The sequence below is a fragment of the Phascolarctos cinereus genome, unplaced genomic scaffold, assembly GCF_003287225.1.
Source record: "Phascolarctos cinereus isolate Bilbo 61053 unplaced genomic scaffold, phaCin_HiC Scaffold_726;HRSCAF=1367, whole genome shotgun sequence".
NCBI lineage: Eukaryota > Metazoa > Chordata > Mammalia > Diprotodontia > Phascolarctidae > Phascolarctos > Phascolarctos cinereus.
In genome coordinates this window covers 13,551,720-13,565,615 of record NW_027556098.1, presented here as the reverse complement: position 1 = coordinate 13,565,615, position 13,896 = coordinate 13,551,720, and positions in this window count along the sequence as shown.

Sequence of the window (13,896 nt, the reverse complement as noted above, 5' to 3'; positions counted from 1 at the left end):
ATTCTTTCTTATATATTACCCAAGGCACCCATCCTCCATCACTGGATATAAACACTCTGTAACAGAGAAATCAGGGTTCCTTGAAACAACCAAATGAAGGAATATAAAAGACAAACAAGCTAGGAACCATTAATTACTGAGAATGTTCATCCAGGCACTCTTATGCTAGGTAGTTATGACTGGGCCACCCAGAAGCCACAATTAATTTACACCCCAAAGTCTTAGGAGGGTAGAATTCCCTGGGAATTTAGGAGATAACCAATACCCAGTAATCCAAATAAGGTTCATCAGGACCATGCCACCACTACTCCCACAATCACCTTACGACCTCAAAAAAAAAAAATTCACTGACTAGAATTCCCTAGAACCAGGTCAAGTCCATGTAAGCAAAATGGAAAGATATTCACCCCAGGTCATCACCTTTCTGATGGCTGCCTGATTTAAGCAATTATTCTTGCAAACCAGGTTCTAAGTTCTGTTGGTTTTTTGATACTAAAGGCCTGGGAGTTCTATCATCATTCTTTAAATTTGTCACCTTAGTCAAAGTTTCATCATCCTGCTCTTATTACAGCTTTGGAAGAACAAGATAAAAGTAGAAACCAGGAGTTCTGACTTCCAATTCAGTACTCTTTCCTTTACAACACTCTCCGAGAGGTGCCAATGGCCTATGTACTTCATCACTTCCACCATTCAACTGTACTGCAATAGAAATTGCCATAATTAGTATAACTCATGGGGGGTTAAAGCATTACTTCAAGAAAACTATGTTAAGGACATGGGCTTATACCCTAAAGAGATCAAAGAAAGAGGAAAATGACCCATATGTATCTTTTATATGGCAGTTCTTTCTGTTGTGGTGAAGAACCACAAAGAAAGGGGAAGGAAGAGCCAATCAAATTGTGGTACATGAATGTAATGTAATATTGACGTTCTATTAGAAATAACTAAAAGGATAGTTTCAGAGAAAGCTGGGAAGACTTATATGAACTGAAACAGAGTTAAATGAGCAGCACTAGGAGAGTAATTTATACAAAAATATAAATACAAGCATTATAAAAGAATTAAGAACTCTAATCAATGGAATGAACAGCTACAACTCCAGATGACTAATTATGAAGCAAGTGAGAATCCTTGGTTAGCCAAGAACAGCATGTTATCTAGGTTGAGGGAAAAGAGGAAGCACGTAGCTAGAAAGAATTGTGGAAAGGGAAAGAAGAGAGAGGCTTACTCTCCAATGAAGATTTTTTGCTCCAAAAATCTATATAGATCCCTCAGTATTTGTGGAACAGGACTTAAAATATAGAAATGACAGGTGGCCAGGAATGGAGCGTACTTAACAAAAATGTATTTACATAATGTAAATGTATTTATATTCTTTAAAACAGAAGTATAGAAGGTAAAAACTGTCCTTAAGTAATCTATCAAGCCAGATACTATAAATGGTAACTATAAGGCAAGAAGAAGAATGGTAGGGAAGACCAGATACTGACAAAAGACAAAAATCTAAGAAAGGAGACAATACTCCAAATGTCCAATCAGAAATGCACAAAGTATGAGCAACAAGCAAAATGAGTTAATGTAAGAAGGCAAATTTGACCAGTTAGGTATCAGTGAGACTCTGGATGAGACCCATGAAAGGAATAGTATTGGTGAAGGGATAGAGGTAGAAATCTAGCACTTTATATTATTTGAGGGAAAGAAAGCAAAAATTATTCAGAACATTCCAATACATACAAAAAAACTAAAATGAAATAATACATCCACATACAAAGTACAACACAGAGGATTTCATGTGAAACCAGGAATCTCTATTACATACAGCTTGTAATTTTGAAGTATATAATCAATTCAACAGGTTATTTTCAAAAATATCCCTGTTTATGTTTTCATTTGAACTTCTTTCTGTTCTCTGCTGTGCATTTTAAATGTTTTAATGGCCCTCTTCCCTTCTTTTTTGTTTTTGTTTTCTTTTTCTTTTTCTTTTTTTTTTTGGCAACACCATCACTAGCACTTCCCGACACCCAAACTCTCCCTCAAATGAAAAAAGAGAAAAGTAAATGCAATCTTTGTAGCAAATAAATATAATCAAGCAAAACAAACTCTAACAGACACATATGTATATTCATATATATGTATATGTATGTATGATTGTGTATATATATATTATGTATGTGTACATATATACATTTGTATATGTGTGTATGTATGTGAGTGTGTGTATGTATACACACATGCATTACCCTATACCTTCATTTCCCTGTTAGGAAGTGAATAGTTTCCTTCATCATTAATTCTCTAGAGTTGTGGGTGGTTATTGTATTGTATTGTATTGTATTGTATTGTATTGTATTGTATTGATTAGAGTTCTTAATCCTTTTAAGATTCTTTATTTAGAAATTGTTTTTTATATAAATTCTTCTCCTGGTTCTGCTCACTTAACTCTGCATCAGTTCATACAAGTCTTCCAAGCTTTCTTTGAAACTGTCCTTTTAGGGGCAGAGCCAAGATGGCAGAGTAAAAGCAGTGACTTGCTTGAGCTTTCCCCCAAACCTCTCCAAAGACCTGCAAAAAATGGCTCTAAACAAATTTTAGAGCAGCACAACCCACAAAAAGACAGAGTGAAACAAAATTCCAGCCCAAGACAACCTGGATGGTTGATGGGAAAGGTCTGTTGCAATAGGCTAGGAGAGGAGCACAGTTCAGCATGGGCCACACAGGCAAAGACCCAGCCTCCCTGAACCTGGAGCAGGCCTCAGGGGACTAAATCAAGGGGAGCTATGGTGGTTTCCAGACTTCTCAATTCACAGACACCAAAGACAACTTAGAAGGTCAGTAGGAAAGATCTGTCAGACCTTGGTGAGAGAGAACCTCGGTCCTAGCCTCAGTCCCAGTGTAGCCCCTGGGCAGTGGCTGCTTCTTGAGCTCTTGGCCAACAGACAGAGGGGGAATCTAGTGGCTGATCGGAATGGGATTGCAGGGATCTCTTTTGCTAGTGCTGAGGCAGGATTCTCTTGGTTTGCCTGTGTTTGGATCTGGGTCACAGTTCTGGGTGGCAGTCCTGGGGTGAGGAGGAGTGCTGGCATGGTACAGCTTATAGTGGTAGAAGAAAGGGAGTCCTCCTCACAGTTCTGAGGCAGAAAAGAGTGCTTGTGGTCACGCATAGACCAGAGCCCAAGCCAGGAAAGGAGTAAACACCTCACCCTTGATTGTACCACCTTGGAAGAACAGAAAATTTCCCTAGAAGTGTCTCTGAAAACAGCTGCACAAAACCCCCAAAGCTTGGGACAGTATATTCTCCACACCAGAAATAGACTCCTACCATAATAAAGAGTCTAAAAGTCAAGTTATTGGTTGGGAACATGAGCAAACAGTGCAAAAAAGAGTCAGACCTAGAATTTTTCTTTGGTGACAAAGAAGATCAAAACATACAACCAGAAGAAGACAAAAAAGTCAAAGCTCCTACATCCAAAGCCTCCAAGAAAAATATGAATCCATCCCAGGCCTTGGAAGAGCTCAAGAGAGATTTTTAGAAGCAAGTAAGAGAAGTGGAGGAAAAACTGGGAAGAGAAATGAGAGTGATGCAAGAAAATCATGAAGAATAAGTCAGCAGCTTGCTAAAGGAGACCCCCAAAAAATGCTGAAGAAAATAACAACTTAAAAAATAGCCTAACCCAAATGGCAAAAGAAGTCCAAAAAGCCAAAGAGGAGAATACCTTAAAAAGCAGAATTGGACAAATGGAAAAGGAAGTCCAAAAGCTCACTGAAGAAAATACTTCCTTAAAAATTAGAATGGAGCAAATGAAGCTAGTGACTTTATGAGAAATCAAGAAATTGTAAAACAAAACCAAAAGAATGAAAAAATAGAAGACAATGTGAAATATCTCATTGGAAAAACAACTGACCTGGAAGATAGATCCAGGAGAGAGAATTTAAAAATTATTGGACTATTTGAAAGCCATGATCAAAAAAAGAGCCTAGACATCATCTCTCAAGGAAAACTGCCCTGATAGTCCAGAACCAGAGGGTAAAATAGAAATTGAAAAAAATCCACCAATCACCTCTTGAAAGAGATCTCCAAAGGAAAACTCCTAGGAATATTATAGCCAAATTCCAGAGCTCCCAGGTCAAGGAGAAAATATTGCAAGCAGCCAGAAAGAAGAAACAATTCAAGTATTGTGGAAACACAATCAAGATAACACAAGATTTAGCAGCTTCTACATTAGGGGACTGGAGGGGTGGCAATATCATATTCTGGAGGTCAAAGGAGATAGGATTACAACCAAGAATCACCTACCCAGCAAAACTGAGTATAATACTTCAGGGGGGGAAATGGACATTCAGTGAAATAGAGTACTTTCAAGCATTCTTTTTCTCTCTTTTTCAAATTAATTCATATTGATTTATCAACAATCACTTCCATATGCTTTTGAGTTTAAAATTTTTCTCCCTCTTCCTCCCCACCACCCTCCCCAAGACGGTGCACAATCTGATATAGGCTATACGTTTACATTCCTATTAAACATATTTTCACATTAATGAAGTTGTAAGTAAAAGTTAAAACCAATAGGAGGAACCATCAGAAAGAGGAAACAAAACTCAACAGAAGAGGAAAAAAATTCACATTCACAGTTATGATTACTATCTGTGTCTTTTCCTCCATCCTTTCCCCCCTCCCATTTATGCTTTTCTTTATCCTTTCTCCTTCCCCCCGACTAGTGTTTTGCTTTTGACCACCACCTCCTTCAGTCTCTCCTCCCTTCTATTATCCCTTTCCCTTTTCTTCCCTTTGCCCTTACTGCTTCTTCCCTCCCTTCTATCCCCCTCCCTTTTCTTTCCCCTTTTCTCCTACTGCCTATAGGGCAAGTTAGATTTCTATACCTAACTGATTATGTGATTTCCTCCTTGAGCCAAATCTGATGAGACTAAGGTTCAAACAATGCTCACCCCCCTCCCTTCTTTCCCTCTGCTGTAATAGGATTTTCTGTCTTTTCCTGTAATGTAATTTACCCTTGTCTGCCTCCTCCTTTTTCAGTACATTTTCTAAGATCAGACTAATCTACTTACTTGGATCCATTTAACCCACTTGATTAGATTTTTTTTTATCATTACATCAAAGTCAACTAATATCCACCCCTTTATGTATACTCCTTTAACATGGTGTAATAACAATACAGTTCTCAAGAGTTGCAAGTGTCATCTTCCCTTGTAGGGATGTAAACAGTCCGCCTTATTAACAACATTTTGTATCTTTCTGTCCCATTTACCTTTTTATGTCTTTCTTGAATCTTGTACTTGAAGATCAAATTTTTTGTTGAGCTCTGGTCTTTTTATCAGGAAGGTTTGGAAGTCCCCTATTTCATTGAATATCCATCTCCTCCCTTGAAAAATCATGCTCATTTTTGCAGGGTAGTTGATCCTTGGCTGCAATCCAAGCTCCTTTGCCTTATGGAATATCATGTTCCACACCCTGCGTCTTTTAATGTAGAAGCTGCAAGGTCCTGTGTAATCCTGACTGTGGTTCCATGATATTTAAATTGTTTCTTTCTGGCTGCTTGCAGCATTCTCTTTCATCTGGTAATTTTGGAATTTTGCTATTATATTCCTTGGCATTGTCAATTTGGGATCTCTTTCAGGTGGTGAGTGGTGTATTCTTTCTATGGTTATTTTACCTTCTGGTTCTAGGACTTCAGGGCAGTTTTCCTTTATGATTTCCTGAAAGATACTGTCCAGGCTCTTTTTTTCATCATGATTTTCAGGTAGTCCAACAATTTTTAAATTGTCTCTCCTGGATTGATTTTCCAGGTCGGTTGTTTTACCAATGAGGTATTTTACGTTTTCATCTATTTTTTCATTTTTTTTGTTTCTGTTTGACTGATTCTTGCTCTCTCATAGAGTCATTAGTTTCCATTTGTCCAATTCTAGTTTTTAACAGATTGTTTTCTTCTGTTAGTTTTTGTACTTCCTTCTTCAATTGGCCAATTGTATTTTTAAGGGATTTGTTTTCTTCAGTGTACTTTTTTTCCAGTTTGCCAATTGTGTTTTTTAGGGACTTGTTTTCTTCAGTGTACTTTTTTCCAATTGGCCAATTGTATTTTTTAAGGACTCTTCTACCTCTCTCATTAGACTTTTAAAATCCTTCTTGAGCTCTTCTAAGAAGGCTTTTTGGGCTTCAGACCAGTTCATATTCCCTTTTGATGTTGCAGATGTGGGTTTGTTGACAATGTTGTCCTCTTCAGAATTTCTGTCTTGATCTTCACTCTTCTCATAATATGAATCTATGGTATGTTTCTTTTTACTCATGGTTTCTTTATTCCCTGGCCTTTAAAGAGATTGAGCTCTCCTGCTGGGGAACAGAGGGCACTGACCCAAGCTTCTTGTGTTGGGAGCCTAGGTCTTGGTCACTGGCTTTGTGTGCTGGGGCCTCTTATGTTGGCAATTGGAGGCTGTAGGGTTTTGGCAGCTTACCTGTGTTGGGCTGGAATCAGCAAGGCTGGAACTTTCAGGCAATTCTAGGTTGCCTGCTTTTCCTTTCCTTTAGCTTTCTTCAGCTCCTTTTAGATGGGTGCTGCAGGGTGTTTATCTGCCTGGGGCCCCTTGCAATGCTGCCTCCCTCATTTCTGCTAATGCACTGGGAGATTCCTTTGTGGTAGAGTGCCGAGGCACCTGGTGGTTTTCTGAGCTGGTTTCCACTTCCCCACCCTCACTGAGGCACTTGAGGTCCAGGTGGTGGTATTTGCCTGCTCTACCACCTGGGCTTCAGGATTTCTTCCTGGTTGACAGTTGTAGGCTGTAGGGTTCTGACAGCTTACCTGGTGTTGGGTTGGAATCAGCAAGGCTGGGACTTTAGGAAGACTTTAGGAATACTCTTTTCTTCAGTTCCTTTCAGGTGAATGCTGCAGGGTGCTTATCTACCTGGGGCCCTTTGTAGTGCTGCTTCCTTTGTTTTTACTGAGGCATTGGGAGACCCGTTTGCTGGGCTGTTGCACTGCTGTTCCCCATCTTTCTTCTAGTTCAGCTGTTCCAGGGTTGTTTTTTTTTCTGGGTGATATTTTCTGGGTTTTCAAAGGTTGATAGGGGAGGGTGAGAGCAACTACCTTTTTACTCCACCATCACTTTCAAGCATTCTTGATGAAAAGACCAGAGCTGAATAGAAAATCTGACTTTCAAATATAAGACTCAAGAGAAGCATGAAAAGGTAAACAGGAAAGAGAAATCGTAAGAGACTTATTAAGGTTGAACTGTTCACATTCCTACATGGAAAGATGATATTTATAACTCATGAGACCTCTGTCATTATTAGGGTAGTTGAAGGGAAAAAAATAAATGGATAGATAGATAGATAGATAGATAGATAGATAGATAGATAGATGGCACAGGGTGAGTTGAAGATTAAGGGATGATATATGGAGAATAAAATGAAAGGGTGAGGGATTATACTAGGAGAGGGAGAGAGGGAGAAGTAAAATGAGGTAAATTATCTCACATAAAACAAAGCAGAAAAAGCTTTTACAGTGGAGGGGAAGTGGGGGAAGGTGAGAGGGAAAGAGTGAATCTTATTCTTACCGGATTTGGTTTAAGAAGGGAACAGCATACACAATCAATTGGGTATGGAAATCTATCTTACCCTATAGGAAAATAGGGAAGAAGGGTATAAGAGAGCAGGGTAATGATAGAAGGCAGGACAGATTGGGAGAAGGGGTAATCAGAAGCAAACACTTCTGAGGAGGGATAGGGTCAAAAGAGAGAATAGAATAAACAGGGGGAGGGATAGGATGAAGGGAAATATAGTTAGTTTTTCACAACATGACTACTATGGAAGTGTTTTGCATGACTACGCATGCATAGTCTGTATTGAGTTGCTTGCCTTCTCAATGAGGATAGGTGGGGAAGGGAGAAAATTTGGAACCCTAAGTTTTAAAAACAAATGTTAAAATTATTTTCATATGCAACTGGGAAATAAGATATACAGGCAATGAGATATAGAAATCTATCCTCCCCTACAGGAAAATAGATGGGGAAGGGGATGAGAAGGGAGGGCAGATTAGGGGAAGGGATATTCAGAATGCAAACCCTCTTGGGCTGGGGGGAGGGGCAAGATGGGGAGAAAATTTGGAACTCAAAATCTTATGGAAGTGAATGTTGAAAACTAAAACTAAATAAATTAATAAAATGTAAAAAAATTAATTAATCTAAAAAATAAGAAACTGTCCTTTTAGTTATTTCTAATAGAACAAAAATATTGCATTACATTCATTTACCACAATTTGTTCTGCTCTTTCTCCAGTCATTAGACACCTCCTTTGTTTCTGGTTCTGTACCACAACAGAAAGAATTACGATATTTTTAAAAAATGAATATAGATCCTTTTCTTCTTTTTTTGATCTCTTTGGGGTATAAGTCTAGTACTGATATCACTGGTTCAAAGGGTAGGCATAGTTTACTGATTTTTAGGAACATAGTTCAAAGATTTTTTTTTACATTTTAAAAAGAACTCTGAACTTAAAATGAGTGCCATGTGCACAGTAAAACAGAAAAAGATTGTAAATAAAACTGCAGATACTCACTATGTACAACTCACCTTTCTTTTTAAGTATTAAAAAAAAATTCAACAGGTTACTTTCAGATCTGTCCTGCTTGCCTGTGAGTCTTTCCTCGTTTTACTTGTGTTCTCTCTCTCTCTCTCTCTCTCTCTCTCTCTCTCTCTCTCTCTCTCTCTCTCTCTCTCTCTCTCTCTCTCTCTCTCCCTCTCTCTCTCTCTCTCTCGGATCACTGAGTTCATCATTTCTTATAGCACAGTATAGCATAGTGTAACACCACAACTTACTTGTTCAGCCGTCCTCCAATTGATGAGGATCCCTGCAATTTCCAGTTCTTTGCTACCACAAAGAGAGCCACTATAAATATCCCATTCACATTCAAAATTATAATTACTATTTGTGAATTTCCCTCCACCTTATATTTACTTACTATTTTCTTTCTCAGCTTCTGTTTTCATCCTGTTACCTTATCTTCTCCCTCACCTTCTCACTCTCCACTTCACCTGCCCCTTTAAGACATCCCTCATCCCTTCCCCCTACCTTCCCAAATACCAATTCCCATACTCCTCTAAAAGTACCCCCCCATCTTGTCCCCCGGTTTTCTCACCTCTCTACATGCTCAGATTTCAACACCCTATGTGATGTACACATTGTTTCCTCTTCAACCCAGGTGAGAGTAAGGTTCCAACATTACCAGTCCTCCAACTCTACCTGCTTCCTCTGCATTAGTTCTTCTTTTCATGCCCCATCTCAAAAATACAATTGCTCTCTTTTACCTTTTCCTACACAATTTTGTTTTTTTAGAATCACCCCATCATATACAACTCAGCCTCAACCTTTTTTTCAAACTATGATGACAGTTTTAAGAATATCGATAACATTTCATATATATAAGTAAACAGTTTGACCAAAATGAGTGTCTTATAATTAGTCTTTAATGTTTTCCTTATATTTCTTATGGATCTTTTATATTACATTTTCCATTGAGTTCTGGTCTTTTTGTTACAGATACTTGAAACTCTTTCAGTTCATTAAATGTCCATTTTTTTTCATTCAAGTTTATACTCAATTTTGCTATATAAGTTTTTATTAGACACAACCCCAATTTTTTTGCTCTTTGAAATATAATAAAATATACGCTCCTTAAAAGTAGAAGTTGCTAGATCTTGTGAAATCTTGACTGTATTTCTGCAGTATTTAAATTGTTTTTTTTTTCTTATTGCTTCCAATATTTTCTCCTTAACCTGGGAGTTTTGAAACTTGGCTATGACATTCCTCTAAGTTTTCTCCTGGCATCTCTTTCAGGTGGTGAATGGTAGATATTTTTCTATTTCTATTTTGACTTCTTGTTCTAGAACTTCAGGGCAATCTTCCTTACTAACTTCTTGTAGCCCTAACTATGACTTAGGAGAGGAGAGGAGTCCCTTAAGTTGAGCCCCTGGACAGAATTCAGAAAATAACAGTAAGGAGGACCTGTGGCCTGGGGCAGCATTACCCACAATTTGGGATTAAAACCTGATAGTAACAATAAGCTGCTAAAAATAAAATAAAGTAAAAATGATTACAAAAAGGAAAAAGAACCTGACCATAGATAGCTACTTTGGCGTAAAAGAAGATCTGAGTTCATATTCAAAGGGAAATAGTGAGGTAAGAAAAAAAGCTACTCCTACCCCAAAGAGTAACATCAAATGGTCACAAGCCCAAAAAGAGTTATTGGAAGTACTTTAAAAAGGAATTCAAATGTAAAATGAGATATAGAGGAAAAATCAGGGAAAAAAATTAAAGCAATCCAAGAAAATTATGAAATGAAAGTTACCAATTGGAAAAAGAGGTCCAAAATCTTAAGAAAGAAAATAACTCCTTGAAAACAGGAATTGGGCAAAAGGAATGGAATGACATTATAAGACACCAAGAAATAATAAAACTAGAAGGAAATAAGAGAATCTGAAATATCTCATTAGAAAAACAACTGATCTAGAGAACAGACTAAGGAGAGACAATATAAGAATTATCAGGCTACTAGAAAGTTATGATAAAAAATAAGAATCTGGATACAGTAGTTTATATATTTTGTAATTATTTTGGATGGCATTTCCCCATCTTTTCCTCCTTTTTTGCTACTACTGTGTAGAGATTCTGATAATTTTGTGTATTTATTCTGTACCCTCCTACTTTATTGAAGCTATTAATCATCTTGATTAGTTTTTCACTGGTTCTCAAGGTTGTCTAAATAAAACACCATGTTAGCTGAAAAATAGGAATCATTTTTTTCTCCTCTTTGTTTATGTTATGATAATAATTTCTTTCTTTGTATTGTTATCAAATTACATTGGGATGGGGGAATATTTTCTTTATCCTTGCATTTATTGGGAAATCTTCCAATATTTCTCCATTGCAAATAATATTAGCTCTAGTTTTAAGATGTATACTTTTTTTCATTTTAAAGAGCCTTTCCGAGGCTATATTTTTCATGTGTTTTAGCATAAAAGTGTTGTATTTTTAGCAAAGATTTTCTGTGTCTGTCTTTATAATCATTTGGTGTTGCTCTTGTTTCTGCTGTTATATGATTGTGTTAATTGTTTTCTTAATGTCAAAGTAGACTTGCATCCCTGGCATAATTCCAAAATGACATTGTACAAAATGACTTTTCAAAAATGCTATACTCTCTTTGTCAAAGTTTAATTTTAAATTATTATATATTCATTAATAATATCAGTGTAGACTTTTCTTTCTCTGCCTTATCTGTCTTTGGTTTGTCACTGAGGATCATATTTGTCATACAAAAAGATTTGTGTAGGGTGCTTCCTTTCTCTCTTATCACAATCAATTTGTGTAGCATTTAAGTTAATGGAAATTTAAATATTTAATAGAATCTGGTTGCAAATATATCTTGACCAGAGATTTTTCTTTGTTAGTTTATTCATGACCTGTTCAATATTTTTCCTCTCAGATTAAGCTTTGAAGCTCTCTTCATTTTTTGTTCATTTAAACATATTTTTGCAGATATTAATCAGTTTCCTTCACATTCTCAATTTTTCTGGCATATACTGAATATCATAATTTCTCATAATTCCATTCATTTTAAATTACTCTTGCTCATATTTTTAATTTGGTGATTTTACTTAAATCTTTCTTTTTTATCAAATTAGTTTATGCCTTATCAATTTTAGCAGAGTTATTTTGTTAATCAGTTTAATGATCTTGTACTTTTGATCTTATTCATTTCTACTGTGATTTTAAATTTTTCTTCTTTCATGTTTGTTCTAGGATTGTTATTATTTGATGTTTCTTTTTATCTCTCATCTAATTACATGTTCAATATATTAATCCCTTCTTTTTCAATTTTATTACTATATATTTTCAGAAATGAGATTTTCTTCCAAGGACTGTTTTAGTTGCCTCCTATTTATTTTGACATTCTGTCTCATTGTTTTTTATTCTCTTTAAAATAACAATTTATTGCTTCTATTATAGGTTACCTACTCATTACTTAAGATGTCATTATTTAATTTCCATCTAAAATTGAATCTTTTGTTCATGTTTCCTTTATTAATTACTATTTTTGTTATTGTCTACAAAAGATCTGTTTAACATTTTTGTCTTCCTACATTTATTTATGACTTGCATTTTAGCACATAATTAGTTTTTATAAGTTTTGTAACATTCTATAGCATAACATATGATGCTGGAAAATATGAATATTCTTTAATATTCCCACTCAGAAATCACCATTGGCCCAACAGTCTGTTCAGAAATATAATTTCCTTCTTGTTTATTACTGTTATATTTATCCAGCTTTGAAAAAGGAATGTGAAAGTCACCCACAATTATGGTATTACCATCAGTGTTTACTTGTATGACATTTATCTCTTACCTGAAATACCTGGACCTGATGTCATCTGGGGCATATGTGTCAAATGTTACAATGAAGTTTCCTCATTTGCATTCCTTGATAGCTTTACCGTTTTCTTATGTAAAATCATAGTCACAGTTCTGCTTTTTTTTAGTCATTTTTTTAGTCATTATATTTTTTGAGCCCTTCAATTTAATTTGGTATTTGTTTTATGTCTTAAATGTGTCTTATACATGACAAATATTTGTATCTGCTTTCTCACGTACTCCGTCATCCTGTATATTTTTAATGGCATATTTGGTCCATTTGCAATCAAAGTTGCAATTGTTATGTTTGCATTTCTAAAATTAAATTCTATTTTTCAATTAAATTCATTTCTATTCTATATTGTTATTTGTTATCTTTTAAACAGGCACCAGATCCCTCTGATTTGCATTAATTTCATTACACTGATCTCAGTATTCTCGGAATGTAGTATAGAATACTCCCTCTCTTCTCCCAATTATCCCATCTATTATTTTGAAAGACTAATTGGTAGTGCCTCCTTTTCAAGAAATATTTATTTAATTCATCCACTTGTTAATGCTTTTACCCTGTAGGATACTTTAGATTGTTATCTTCCTTTAATGGACTTGTAACAACATCAAACATGTATTTCCCACCTGGCTGCTCTCCTGGATTTCATCATTGTTTCCAGAAACTCATCTTTTCTGAAATTAAATACAAGGCATATCAATAATAAAAAAAAATGTACATTCAGCAGGGATAAAACAACTAGAGGATCAGGATAGGCTTCCAGTACAAAATATTTGTTGGGTTGATCTTTGAAAGAAGTTAGACATTCTGTAAGGTGGAGGTGAGGAAAAAGTGCATTGAAGGCATAGGGGACAGCTTGGGCAAAGACATCGAAATGAAAGATGGGAATGTCATGTACAGAGAACAGAATGCAGGCCAGTTTGCCTAAAACACAGAGTAAATGAAGGAGAATAATGTGCCATAAGTCTAGAAAGGCAAGCCATAGATAATGACGTTTGAGAAGCCAAACAGAAGAGTTTGTAATTTATCCTAGAGAAAGAGCAAGCCACTGGCACTTTGGGACCAGGGAAGCGATATGGGTAGAACTGTTTCAGAAAATCAGCTTGATAGCTACCTGTTGTAAATAAATGGCCTTTATTATTTCTATGGCCCTCTTTGGGAATCCTCTCTCTTCCTTCTCCAATCTTGCCACCTAAAATGAATATTTTTTTCCTACTCCACCCTCCCTATATCTTTGCTATAATTACCCTCTTCTAAGAAAATCAATTTTCATTAATATTAATTCATAAGGGAGCCTGCATGATGCCATAGAAAGTGCTCTATTTTAAAGTCAGAATATCTGGGCATAATGTAGGCCCTTTCATTCACCATATTCTTATCCTGCGGTCACTCCTTCTGTCCACTTGCACTTTGCCATGGTTGTCCCTAGGGCTCTAAACTTAATTTCTCCCATCCTAGACTGGGTCATGT